General features: G+C 43.3%; 1 protein-coding gene across 2 annotated transcripts in view; it reads left to right on the top strand.

The window, feature by feature from the left end:
- The window catches only part of SLC12A8 (solute carrier family 12 member 8), a 122,179-nt gene that overhangs the window by 95,866 nt on the left and 13,185 nt on the right, over nucleotides 1–13,128 (top strand). The gene's annotated exons all lie outside the window — the stretch shown is intronic.

The following is a 13,128-nucleotide window of genomic DNA, read 5'->3' as shown; positions in this document are numbered from 1 at the left end:
GGGTATCACGATCAGGATTTAAAATTAGGCATCAGCTGAATTATTTCTGATTCTTCTCTGCCATAGATACTGTTGGTAATTTTAAGCACAAATTGCTGTGCAGTCCCGTATGTCAGAACTGGGAGCCATGGCTTAACAATTGAATATAATTTCTTTTCACTCAAAACTCCATTGAGATCTGATGCCAGTGTTACGGGAAGGGATTTTTCCCTTCAAGAGAAGTCCAGATGTGCTGACAAGCGGCTCGCCTGTGGAGGAAGGGTCTTTCAAGCTTTGCCAGAAAGGGAGGATAGGAGGCAGCTAAAGGAAACGACTTTGCTTTCTCAAATGTAGAAACAGAAACAAGACAGAAACTCTGAGAGAAAAAGCTCATGATTTGTAAGGATCAGCTATATTCTAGGTGGTTTACATTACCCTGGGGCTCGGCAAGGTCAGAGAGCAGTTCCTGAGCTGGTTCGCTGTGCAGTTGGTCATGGCTCCAGGCCTGCCTACACTTGGCTCTTGTGTATGTTACTCCACCTTCCTGCCCTTAACACCTGTCCGGACAGATGTGGACCAGTTCAGGAGGCGTGTCAAGACAAACCCTTTACGTATTCCTATGGGCTTGTTTCTCTTTTATGATTTCTAAATTGGTGATAGAATCTTTTCATGGTTGGAACATTATTTTATTTTTAAAAATTTGTCAAAACAGCAAATACAAAGTTTAATAAGCCCACTGGTTTCCAGTCACATAGGGAAAATAGTTCTTGCTTTCCATACTACCACTGCTATCCTTTTCTGCGACCTACTCCCAGAAAACCTCGCTTTTCAACCAAAAAGTTGTATCCTCTGTTGATTCCCCTGATACTAAATAGCACATTTTTTTTTTTTAAATGACAGCTTCTTGTTTTTATTATGTATGTATTTGAAAGTCAGAGTTAGAAAGAGAGGGAGAGACAGAGAGAGCTTCCATCCACTGTTTCACTCCCCAGATGACTGTAAGAGCTGGGGTGGGCCAGGCTGAAGCCAGGAGGCAGGAGCCTCAGTAGAGTCTCCCACTTCGATGGGAACATGGGAACAAGCCCTTGGGCCATCTTCTGCTCTTCCCAGGCTGGTAGCAGGGAGCTGGAGTGGAAATCAAGTAGTTGGGGCGTGAACCTGCAGCCGTGTGGGATGGCAGTCTTGCAGGTAGCGTCTTGATCCCTCAAATTCAGACACCAACTTTTGATTTCCTGTGATAGTAACAGGACTTAACTCTTTTGCATCACTCTGACTTCTCTTCATTTAATATTCCCAAGTTATAACATAGGTTTTTTGAATAATTAAGAGCTAGACTTTCTATTGGCATGACTAAGGAAATATTACTTCCTAATCATATGTTGTGTTATGCTTGTATTTCTTCATTTTTATTCAGTGTTTTTGTTTCCTGAAGGTCAAAGTTGACTTGTTTTTTCCTTATTATTTTAAGTCTCCAGCAGATCTATCAAGTGCTTCTTCATGTTATTTTCTACTTGTTCCAATGTGTCAGAAACGTCTCTTATCCATTTTTTGTTCTTCCCCTCCCCCTGTCCTCTGGTTTCCATCCTCTTGTTGCATTCCAGACTGTTCTCTAGGGCTGCCACAGAGTTGTGTTAGGATTTTTCTCTTGGCCATACTTACATCAGGTCTAGAAAATGTGATTCCCTGGATAGACCCTCATCTTTCTGTTACTGTTACTGCCTGCTTCTTCTTCTGTGATCTCGCTGTGTTTGAAGAATTTCCAGTGTTACAGAACAGGGGAACATTGTATAGCATTCACATTCAAAACTGACAAATGTCAGAGCTGACATTGTAGTACAATGGTTAAGCCACTGCCTACAACCCTGGCAATTCAAGTCCTGGCTGCTCCACTACTAGCACAGGTGCCTGCTAATGCTACTGGGAGAGCAGTAAAGCAGGCCCAAGTACTTGGGCCCCTGCCACCCTCCAGATGAATTTCTGGGCTCCTGGGTTCAACCTGGTCCAGACCTGAAGAATGAACCAATAATTGGAAGAGCTCTCTCTCAACCCATGTCTCCCTCTGTCTCTGTGGTTTTGCTGTTCAAATAAGTAATTAATATTTTTATAAGAATACTGAAAATGTCAGAAACTCAGTTTTCTGGCCTTTCCTGTAGTCTGAGTTCAGGTACAGGAACCAGACTGTGTTAATCAGGGAACCCTTCTCATGTCTGGTGTTAGGGAGCTGGAAATCAGAAAAAAGAATTCATGGAGCTTTCTGGAAGCATGATGGTGGCTGCAGGAAGTCTGTGCTGTCGGCTCTAGTGTTAAGGGCTTTGGTTCGTTGGTGCTACCCCATGTGTCTCCTCTGGACTACTCTGGCACATAATGTTGAGTGTTGCCCTTGGCTGTATAACCCTGACCCAACTACCTTTCCAGGCCATTCTCAGAAGTCCAATATTCTGTCTGTTTTGTTGAGATAAAATACAAAAGACATATAATTATTTTTAAGTATGCAATTTAGTGTTATTAAATATTTATAACATTGTATAAACATCTTTACCATCTATCTCCTTAACTTTGTAAAGCAAAAATTGTCTGTCAAATTGTCGCTTATAACCATTCCCCCCCAGCCCATAACACCACCATTCTATTTTGCTCCTCTGCTTTTTTTTTTAAAGATTTATTTTTATTTTTATTATGAAGTCAGATATACAGAGAGGAGAAGACAGAGAGGAAGATCCTCCATCCGATGTTTCACTTCCCAAGTGAGCACAATGGCCAGTGCTGTGCCGATCTGAAGCCGGGAACCAGGAACCTCTTTCAGGTCTCCCACATGGGTGCAGGGTCCCAAAGCTTTGGGCTGTCCTTGACTGCCTTCCCAGGCCACAAGCAGAAAACTGGCTGGGAAGTGGAGTTGCTGGGATTAGAACTGGCGCCTATATGGGATCCTGGTCCGTTCAAGATGAGGACTTTAGCCACTAGGCCACGCCGCCAGGCCCTGCTCCTCGGCTTATGACTATTTTAACTATCTCATGTAAGTGAAATCATATAGTATTTTTAAATGTGTTTATTTGAAAAGGAGAATAAAAGGGAAAGATGTTGAGATCTTCTATCTACCGATTCACTTGCCAAATGGCCACAACTCTTGGGGCTGGTCCAAGACCAAACTGGGAGCTCCATTTGGGTCTCCATGTGAATGGCAGAGATCCAAGTGCTGGGGTCATCTTCCACTGTGTATTAGCCGGGAGCTGGATTATAAGGGGAGCAGCTGGGATACAAGCGCATAGTCTAGCATGGGATGCCAGCATTGCAATTGGCAGTTTAGTTTACCATGGCACAACACTGGTCACAGAATCATATAACATTTGTCATTTTGAACTTTGCCTATTTAGGATAATATCCTCAAGTTCATTCATGTTTGGCACATATCAGAATTTACTTCCCTTTGAAAGCTGGATCCTATCCTGAGGAGTAGATAAATCCATCTTGCCGATTTGTTCTTCTGTCAGCGGACACTGGGGTTGCTTCCACATTTTAGCCACTGTGAAGGATGCTGCTATGAACGTGGATGGACAAGTGGCTTTCCAAAGGCCTTGATTTCAGTTCTTTTGGATATATGACTCAGAAGTGGAAACGTTGCATCATAGGGCAATTCTGTTTATGAATTATGTTGAATTATGTTGAACTATGAATTATGTTGGACATAATTATGAATTATGTTGAATTATGTTGAAAAACTGCTATGTTGTTTTCCATAGGGCAGAACCATTTTGTATTCCTACCGATAGGGACACAGAATCCTTTTGATATATATATACATATATATATATCCTTTATGATTAAATCAGTCGAAGCTAGATTCTGGTTGCTTTCAATTCGATTCTTCCTTTTAGAAACGTTTATTCATCTTTATTTGAGGGATATAGAAAGATTTTCCATCCTCCTGTTTATTCCCCAGATGCCCACAACAGCCAGAACTGAGCCCAGGCCCTAGCCGGGAGCCGGGAGCTCCATTCAGATGGCACACATCAGTGGCAGGGACCTACGCACAGGAGTCATCACCCGCTGCCTCCTAGGGAGTGCCACAGCAGGAGGCTGGCTCAGAAGCATGGGTGGCGCTTGATCCTAAGCACTGTGGTATGGCATGTGGGAGGCTTAATGTGCTATACCACAAAGACCACCTATATCTTTTCCTTCTTAATGTATTACTTACTGCTTGGTTTTGATGGCATACACACTCTAGTGGCTTTCTAAGCAGAATGAGTGAGAAATACACTATGAATCGTTGCAGGTCTCAAAAATCAAGCCAACCTTATGCTTGATTTATAGCTTGGTTGAATAAAAACTCTTCAGTTGAAAATAATTCTCCTGGCTATTGTCAGAGGATTATTATCTGCTCAGTTACAATGAGCTCACTTTCAGGGTTGGGAAATTTGCTGTTCTGATTCTTGTTTGTTTTTGAGTGTCTTCCAACTGCTGAATCACTCCCCAAATGGCTGCAACAGCTGGAGCTGGGTCGCTTCAAAGCTGGGAGCGAGGAGCTTCTTCTGGGCCTCCCATGAGGGGGCAGGGGCCCAAGCACTTGGGCCATCCTCCACTTGCTTTCTCAGGCACCTTAGCAGGGAGCTAGGTGGAAGGTAGAGCAGCCAGGACTTGAACCGCTGCTTATGTGGGATGCTGGTGTTACACATAGCATCTTTGCATGCTATGCCACAGCACGGGTTCCTGATTCTTGTTTCTTGGAGACTTTGAATGATGCCTGATCTTTCAGGAGATGTTCAGGGTATTTTCTTTGCAACCTCATGTTGGCCATTTAATTGGTCCTTTTGTTCTGGGATTCTCATGTCCCTCAGTCCTGAGGTCTTTGTTTTTGACTTCAGGTGTAGAGGATGGAGAAAATCATGCAGCTCAGCTCAGAATATTCTTGCCATTTGCTCAACAGTCTTTTATGCTTCTTCACCCCCATGGATTTCCTTACATCTTTGATTTCCTCAAAATCACATGTGTAGTCACATCTTTTGAGATTTCTGTCTCCATCATCTGTATTTATTATTTTTTTCTTTATTTTTTTTCCTGGCATGATGATTGCTACACCGGTCATGTGAGACACCCATACTAGTTCCCTGCAGTGCAAACACAGCCACGGCAAGCCAGCCTCGGCCTCATCAAGTATTTCTCATATTTCCCCCATTAAGGCATTTATTTATTCCCCAATTCATGCTTTTTCATAACTTCTCTTTGATAATCCCCCATGCACCATTGATCCTTCATATCTGTGTTATACATTCTTCAGTGATTCTCTAATCTTTTCTTTTTTCTCTCCTGTTGCTCATTTACCTAATAATTTGTTCTCTTTTCATGAATTTTATCTCCCAACTCTCCTAATCATTTTTTTTTTAAAAGATTCATTGTTCAGTTTGAAAGTCAGCATTACAGAGAGAGGGAGAGGTACCCAGGGAGAGCTCCCATCTGCTGACTCACTCTCCAGGTGGCCACAGTGGCCAGCACTAGGCTAAGCCACAGCCAGGAACCTGGACCTCCAGCCAGGTATGCCACACAGGTGGCTAGCACCCAAGCACTTGGGCCAATCTCCCACTGCTTCTGCCAGGCCATTAGCAGGGAACTGGCTTGGAAGTGGAGCAGCCAGGGTACTACCCAGTGCCCATATGGGCTGCCAGCATCTCAGATGAGGGCTTTACTTTTTATTCCACAACACTGCCTCCTCTCCTAATAAATTTAAATTTGTTAGTTTTTATATCAGAAGTAATTCGGTTTGATTGTAATAACAGAATCACAAACTAGGGGCAGGTGTTTGGTACAATGGTTAGGATGCCACTTGGGGGACCCACATCCCATATCAGAGTACCCAGTTCACTTTCTGGCCCTGCTTCGCATCCACCTTCCTGCTAACGTACATCCTGGAAGGCATTCCATAATAGCTGAAGATCTTTACCGCCCACATGGGAGACATGCATTGAGTTCTTGGACTCAGCCTGACCAGACAGGCAATTGCAGGCATTAGAGGAGTGAACCAGCAGAAGGAAGATCACTGTCTGCCTTTCAAGTAGAGATAATTAGATTTAGAGTAACTTGATCTAGCTCCTGCAGGAGTCAGAGATGGACAGTCCAGGGCTGCTCTGGCAGCAGTGTGATCCCAGGTGATCCAAGCTCCTTCTGTCTGCCCTAGTGTGTTGTTCTGTCCTCCAGGATGTGGCTGCTGGAGCCTGGCCAGCACATTCATGTTTCAGGCAGTGGGCGAAAAGGAAGGAAGAGGGGAGAAAGGGTGACCCTCCCGAAGTGAGTCAGTCCTGGGAACTCTCACCCAAAGTCCCGTCCCGCCCATACTTCTTGCATCTCACGGGTTGAGATTTTAGTCATACAATTACAAGGAGCTGCAAAGGAGGCTGGAAAGTGTTGAGCTGGCCTTATTGCTATCTCATGGAAAATGCATAGTTTTCATTGAAAATCTGCCAGATTTTTAAGTTCCAGGCTCACCCCTTTGAGGAATCCCTGATATCTTCATCTGTGCAAATATGGTGCTTGATCCACACTGGTTCTAGTCACTGTTACAACACGGTTTTATGCTTTTATGTCCCATTTGTTTATTCATTTATCTTCAGGCCTAGTCACCTTTCTCAAGAAAAATAAATGCTTCGTTCTTTTGCCACTGGGCTGTGAACTTGCTTTGGTCACGAATGATGCATTTTCCCTGTTGTATGCATCACAATAGTCTCAGAGTTCATGGAATAGAGTGAATTTAGTAATTTAATAAAGCCCTGTTAAATAAATGAGTGGCTAAAAAATTTAACATTGATCAGTCAGGTTGTATGGAAAGAATTAAATTATTGTAAGAGCCTCATCTTTGACCAATCATGTTCCATAAAACAATAAGAATTAAATCATGATTGAATAAATACTCTTGAGAGTAAATGGATTTTTAAAATAGCTTGGAGCTGTAGTTTGTGCCTTATATATACACAGCTTATTTATAACAGCTGGACAAGAGATATTTCTAACTTTTGTGGACATCATCAAAGACAAAAAGGATCTGATTAAATGGAAATAAAAAACATTTGCACAACACAGTGTCACAGATGGAAATGATTATTCTGACAAACACAACCGATAAAAGCATACCCTCCAAAGTATATTATTTTGAAAAACAGGAGGGTCAAACTCCAGATTCTACTAAAACAAGGTCAAGAGAGATGAATATGACATTTATTTTAGAAAAAAGCAGTGCCCCGACACATGTCCAGTCAACAGACTAATTTTTATGGTTAAGCATGAAATACTTTTGATAGCTGAAACCAGCCATTTATTGAATATGTCCTTTATACCCAGCACCAAGAGAAGCACCTAATATGAATTTTTTTCATCCATATCAGAGTTAGCCATTGTTATTTCTCTTTTACAGGTGATAGAGTGGAGGCTTGGAGACGTTACACATGGGCTCAGGACACAAGACAGAATTTGCACTCTGATGTGTCTGGTTTTAGACCCTGTGCTCTTAACCATGACACCAGGTGTATGTGGCTTGCTGTGCTCATCTGTTACGAACCAGGCTCTGGTACCGATGAACCCAGAATAAAACCCTTCAAATGGTATTAAAAATTTAAATAAGAAATAATAGGTTTGTGGCAATCATGTTGCTGGAAGTGGCATCAGCTGATTACATTCTAGGAAGGCTTGAAGGTTTATGTTTCTCATCAGATTTGGGGAATTTGGGGGCATTAATTTTTCAAAGATTTTTTTCTCTCTCTCTGTCTCAGTGGGAATCACACAGTGCATTTCACAAGTCTCTTTTAAGTTCACTAGCTCTTTGTTCTGCCATTTGCGGATGAGCCCGTCCAGTTTTTGTTTCTGTGCTTTTTGTGTGTAGAATTTCTTTTTTCTGTTTTTCTTGCTGTTTCCATTTCTCAATTGTGATCCCTTAAGTTATTATCATGTTTTCCTTAAGTCTTTGCCATTGTGTTTTTCTTTGAATGTGTTTGTAACAACTCCTTTGAAATGCTTGCTGGCAAATCCAATGTGTGGGTCTACTCAGAAACTTTGTTAGGGTTACTTTTCCTCCTCAACTTGTTTGGTTTTTTTTTTGGTTTTGGTTTTTTTTTTGCTTGTTTGTTTCTTTCAGTGTCTAATTCCAATAACGTATTGTAGCAATTCTTGATTTTGAAGTCCATTTCTGAGTTCTTGTTGGTTGTAGTCATTCCCTGGATGAACAATGAAATCTGTCTTTGCTATTGGTATATGACTGATGACATTTTTAGACTGTTTCGATGCTTATTTTTATTTTGTTACCCTGGCTTCCCACGTTGTTGTCCCTGTATCTACAAACCCACAAGGCCTCTGCTGTCTGCCAGTGGATCCCAGTGGATCTCTGTGTGGGTGGGAAATACAAAATTGAGTCCAGCTCTCTAATTTTGTTTTTCTTCCTTCCTTCCTTCTTTTTCTTCCTACAACACTGCCTTTCTTTCAGAGAGATTATTGATTTATTTGAAAGTCAGAGTTACAGATAGGGAGAAAGATCTTCCATGTGCTGGCTCACTCCCCAAATGGCCATTATCCCGGGCTGGGCCAGGCTGAAGCCAGGAGTCAGGAGCTTCTTCCTGATCTCTCACATGAGAGCAGGGCCCAAGCGCACAGGCCATCTTCCAGTGCTTTCCCAGGTGCATTAGCAGGGATCTGGATCAGAAGTGGAGTAGCCAGGACTGTAAACTGGTACCCAGATGTGATGCTAGAATCGCAGGCAGCAGCTTCACCTGCTGCTGTAACATACCACTGGCCTCCAGTCTCCTTTCCTATTGGATTCTGCTGTTTGCTGGGCTATCTTGGGTTTCTGCCTACACCGGCTTAGTTTTCCAGACGTTAGCTGGGTCGTCTACAGCTCCCTCACCTCTTACCTGTCCTGTTTTGTCTACTCCACTGCTCACCCAGGCTGGGCCCGTGCCCTCACACTAGACTACCTTGCTCACCACTTTTAGGTTTTCAGTTTTACTCCAAATCAAGTTTGCTCTGCTGGCAGAACGGATGGTTTTTGACAAGCTCGAGACTAACTCAGGGCCAGGGGAGGGGGCAGCAACCCAGGCTGGGAGGCCACAGACTCACTCATCTCACCTTCAGCTCCAGCAGTTATTGAAAAATAAATGCTCTCCAGTTGTTCCTGTTTGGTAAATTTGTAGAACCATGAAGTAAGTGGTTGTTTTAACTATTTTGTATATTTTTATACTTAAAAAAGAGGGTTGACTGATCTCATGGCACTATGATAGCTATATAAGGCCTTGTGATGTAAGCTGTTTTGGAGAACAATATATCAATGTATGACAGGAAATATAAGATTAATCAATTATCCTAATTTACTGGATTTTTAAAACTTTTATTTTTGATGATGTTTACATAGTTGATCAGAGTGGGAAGAATGGAGGGTTAGGGAAAAGTGGGTGTGATCAGTATTTCCAAATTTTCTATTTCTTCTTCCTGTTTCAGGGGAAGGAGAGAGATAAAGGGGAAGCCACACCCAGCCTCCCAAATGCCCCAGTGCCCGGGATGGGGAACCACCACACTGTCAACCCAGGGTCCTGATGTGGTGCGTGCTCTGAGGGTTCTGCCCAAGTGGTTTGGCTAGTTCAAAAATACTGTCCATTTCGCCAATCCAAAGATGAGGAAACCCGATATCCATTGACTGTTTCCATTCACCCAGATATTTGCTGTCATTGTTTGGCTGGGGTAGTTGTCCAATTTGTTCTGTTCTCCTGCTATGGTACCAGATGTTCTCTGCAGGCTCCAACCAGCTGCTATATTCTCCATGTGTATCAGGGTCTGTGTCCACTGCTCTACCTTTTCCACTGAGGAGGATGTGTACTTGCAGGTTGGCCCAAGGATCCAGGAAAGGCATTTAGAAATATACAACATTGTTCTTGCTCTCCAGAAACAGATGTCTAAGTTTAAGTCCAGGGACTTGCGTTTGTCACAGCAGTTAAGACACCGTTTGAGACATTCCATATCAGAGAACCTGGATTCAAGTCCTGGCTCTGCTTCTGACCCCAGCTTCCTGCCGATTTGCACCATAGGAGGCAGCAGAATACAGCTCACATTCTTGGGTCCCTGCCATTCATGTTGAAGACCTAGGTGTAGTTCTGGGAACCTGGCTTCCCCTGGTCTAGCCCTGGCTTTTGAAGAATTTGGGGAACAACCCAGCAAAGGGGATATCTCTTTCTCTGTCCCTGTGTTTCTGTCTTTCAAAAACAAACAAACAAACAAAAAGGATAAGTGTTTGGTTTGAAGCACATGATAAAGGCCAGGTGATGCTGAGAGGATGAATATTTCCCTGAGGTTAGATGGTTTATTCATCATTCAAGCACAGGTAGAGAACAGCTGTTGTATTCCAGGGGATATTAAGTACTGAGTGAACATGTTGAATGGGCGTAGCAGAGGCTGTGGTCACAGAACTTACATGCTAAGAGGGCAAGATCCATAAAAATAAGCAAATACATGTTGTAATGTGAAGGCATTGTGAGCAATCATCAAATAGAGCAGCAGGCTCAGGGGATACTGGTAAGGAGGAAGGCGTCCTGTTTCAGACATGTTTATTGGAATTTATTCTGCATGGGAAGAGAGCAGCAGAGGTCCAGCAGTGACAGGACAGCAGCAAACCTGGGAGAGAACCAAGAGAGTGAACCAGTGAAGAAGGAGGCGGGGGCAGCGCTGTGTGGGGCTGAATGTGCCAGGGTAGCCGGGATTTCTAGTCAGGGATTAGATTCAAGCCAAGGAAGATCACTGGCTTTGGAAGGAATAGACTGTTCAGACAAGCAAGGGAGCCAAAGCCAATTTGGAGGTATATTAAATTAGGATGAACCAAACACTGTAACAAATAACCAAAAGTGTAGTGGTTCAAGCATGATAGAAATTTCTTTCCTTCTTGCATGAATAATCCAAGAAGGATGTTTTAAATGAATGGAAAGCCCTCTTCCATACAAGGAGATGATCACAGAGAAGAGGCACACGTTCTCTTAAAGATCTTGATCCAGAAGTGCCATTTACCAGGTCCGTGTCCAGTTAGAACTTAGCCACGTGACCACGTCCATCCATAGACAGTCCTGAGGAATGTGTGCTGGCTGTGGTCTCTACCACAGGAGCCCTCTGCCGGGAACAGATAAGAGGGATGAAACTTAGGATGGGAACAGTAGCGGTGGGAAGGAGTGAACATATCCAAACTGTACTTTTTTTTTGAAGATTTATTTATTTTTATTTGAAAGATTTACAGAGAGAGAGAGAGAAAGGAGAATCAGAGAGAGGGAGAGAGATATTCCATCTGCTGGTTCATGCCCCAAATAGCTGCAGTGGCCAGAGCTGGGTCAGTCTAAAGCCAAGAGCCTAGGGCTTCTTCTGGGTCTCCCACATGGGAGAGGCTTAATCAACTTGGACCATCTTATTCTGCTTTCCTAAGTACATTAGCAGGGAGCTGGATTAGAAGTGGATCAGCCAAGACTCAAGGCAGCATCCCATATGGGATGCCAGCACTGCAGTTAGAGGTTTACCCTACTATGCCATGGTCCCAGTCCCTGAGACTATATTTTGATGTAATGTCACCAGGATTTATGGATGGAATGGGGGAAAAGGATGATCCTTGAATTTTTACATGAACAGTGGTGGTCTCGTTTATTCACATGAAAAAAACTCATGGGTAATCAATGTTTGCCATGTTGACTTTGAGTGCCTATTGGCCAGGTAAAAGGAGCTTCTAGAAGACCGTTACATATTCAGGATGCTGTTAGGGAAGAGGGAGGTCGAGGATGACATGAAGTTGGGATGATCAGTGTGTAGACAGTATTTTAGGCTATGGAGCCCAAGGTGATCTTTTAGGAGTAGTTTGAAAGAAAAGAGTGTTGGGGACTGAGCACTGGAATCCTCCAGTATTTTCGGTTGGAAAAGAGGAGGTGAGCCAAGCAAGGACAGTGGGCAATGAATTTAGGACAACAGGAAAGGGAGGTGTCCTAGAGAAGACAGTGTTTTAAGAAAGAGGAAGTGACCAGTGCTGCTGAAAAGGTCAGGAGGATGGGGCAGTGACCTTTGAATCTGAAAGATTTAAATCATTGGCAAGCTCAGTATGAGTAGTTTTTGTGAAAGGGTGTGTGCTATCTCTTAAACAGTGGACTGAGGAAATAATGCAACACAGAGACTGTGAACACACTTCTGTTTTCTAAAAGGGAAACACATAAAGCAGTCAACAGGGTGTGGCCTGGAGATGTTTGTTTGGACGGGAGTCTTTGTGTGTGATGCAGATGATTCAATAGGAGGTGAAAAATGAATGATGCCGAGAGAAGAGCCATGGAAACCCCAAAGGGGATGAAATAATCAATTAATAATAATGATAATGGGAAGGGTGTTGGATAGGAGCAGGTTCTATAAACAGGGTAAAGACTGAATAGACAGGAAACAGATACCAAAGGGCTGACAGATGTGATGGTGAGGAGATGTGAACACCTCCTTGGAGAGGGGAAGCTGGGAACTTGCATCAGGGGGTGGGAGAGTGAGCTGATTGGGTATAAGGCCGAGCAGGGCTGCTGATGTGTGAAGACAATGCAGAGGAGGTCATCAAAAAGTTGTTGAAAAATGAGAGTTTTAAAAAAGCTATATGTGGATTTTAAAAGCATTTGTACCAAAATAAATTATCTTTTAATTGCATTGTTCTGTGAACTTTTTAAAGTTCCCATGAATATGGAAGGGAAGTAACAGAACACTAAACTGTCGTGGATCATAAGAGCTAGGCTGTGAAAACTGGAGGTCGGTGATTAAGAACAGTAAGGCAGATGAGCTAATGCTTCTGTAGGCTGTGCATGGCCAGAGTGCGCAAGAGCAGATGAGCTTCCATCTATATATGTTGGACACTGTGGCTCATCGGGACACTGGATGTCGTTTGTTAAGCTGCTGCTCAGACACCTGCTTCCCATATTAGCGTGCCTGAGGGTGAAGTCTCACTTCCGCTCCTGACCCAGTTTTCTGCTAATGTACCTGCGATGCATGTGCAGATGATGGCCAAGGGTATGAGTTCCTGCCATCCCTGTAGGACACCAAGATGGAATTCCAGGGTTCCTGGCTTCAGATCTGACCCAGGATGGAAGGTAGATCTGTCTGCCTCTACCTGTCTTTATGTCTCTCTGCCTTTCAAAT

This window comes from Ochotona curzoniae, unplaced genomic scaffold (assembly GCF_017591425.1).
Source record: "Ochotona curzoniae isolate NIBS_2020 unplaced genomic scaffold, NIBS_Ocur_1.0 scaffold_2587, whole genome shotgun sequence".
NCBI classification, from domain to species: domain Eukaryota; kingdom Metazoa; phylum Chordata; class Mammalia; order Lagomorpha; family Ochotonidae; genus Ochotona; species Ochotona curzoniae.
Note: the sequence above shows the minus strand (reverse complement) of the source record. Positions and strands in the feature narration are given on the sequence as shown.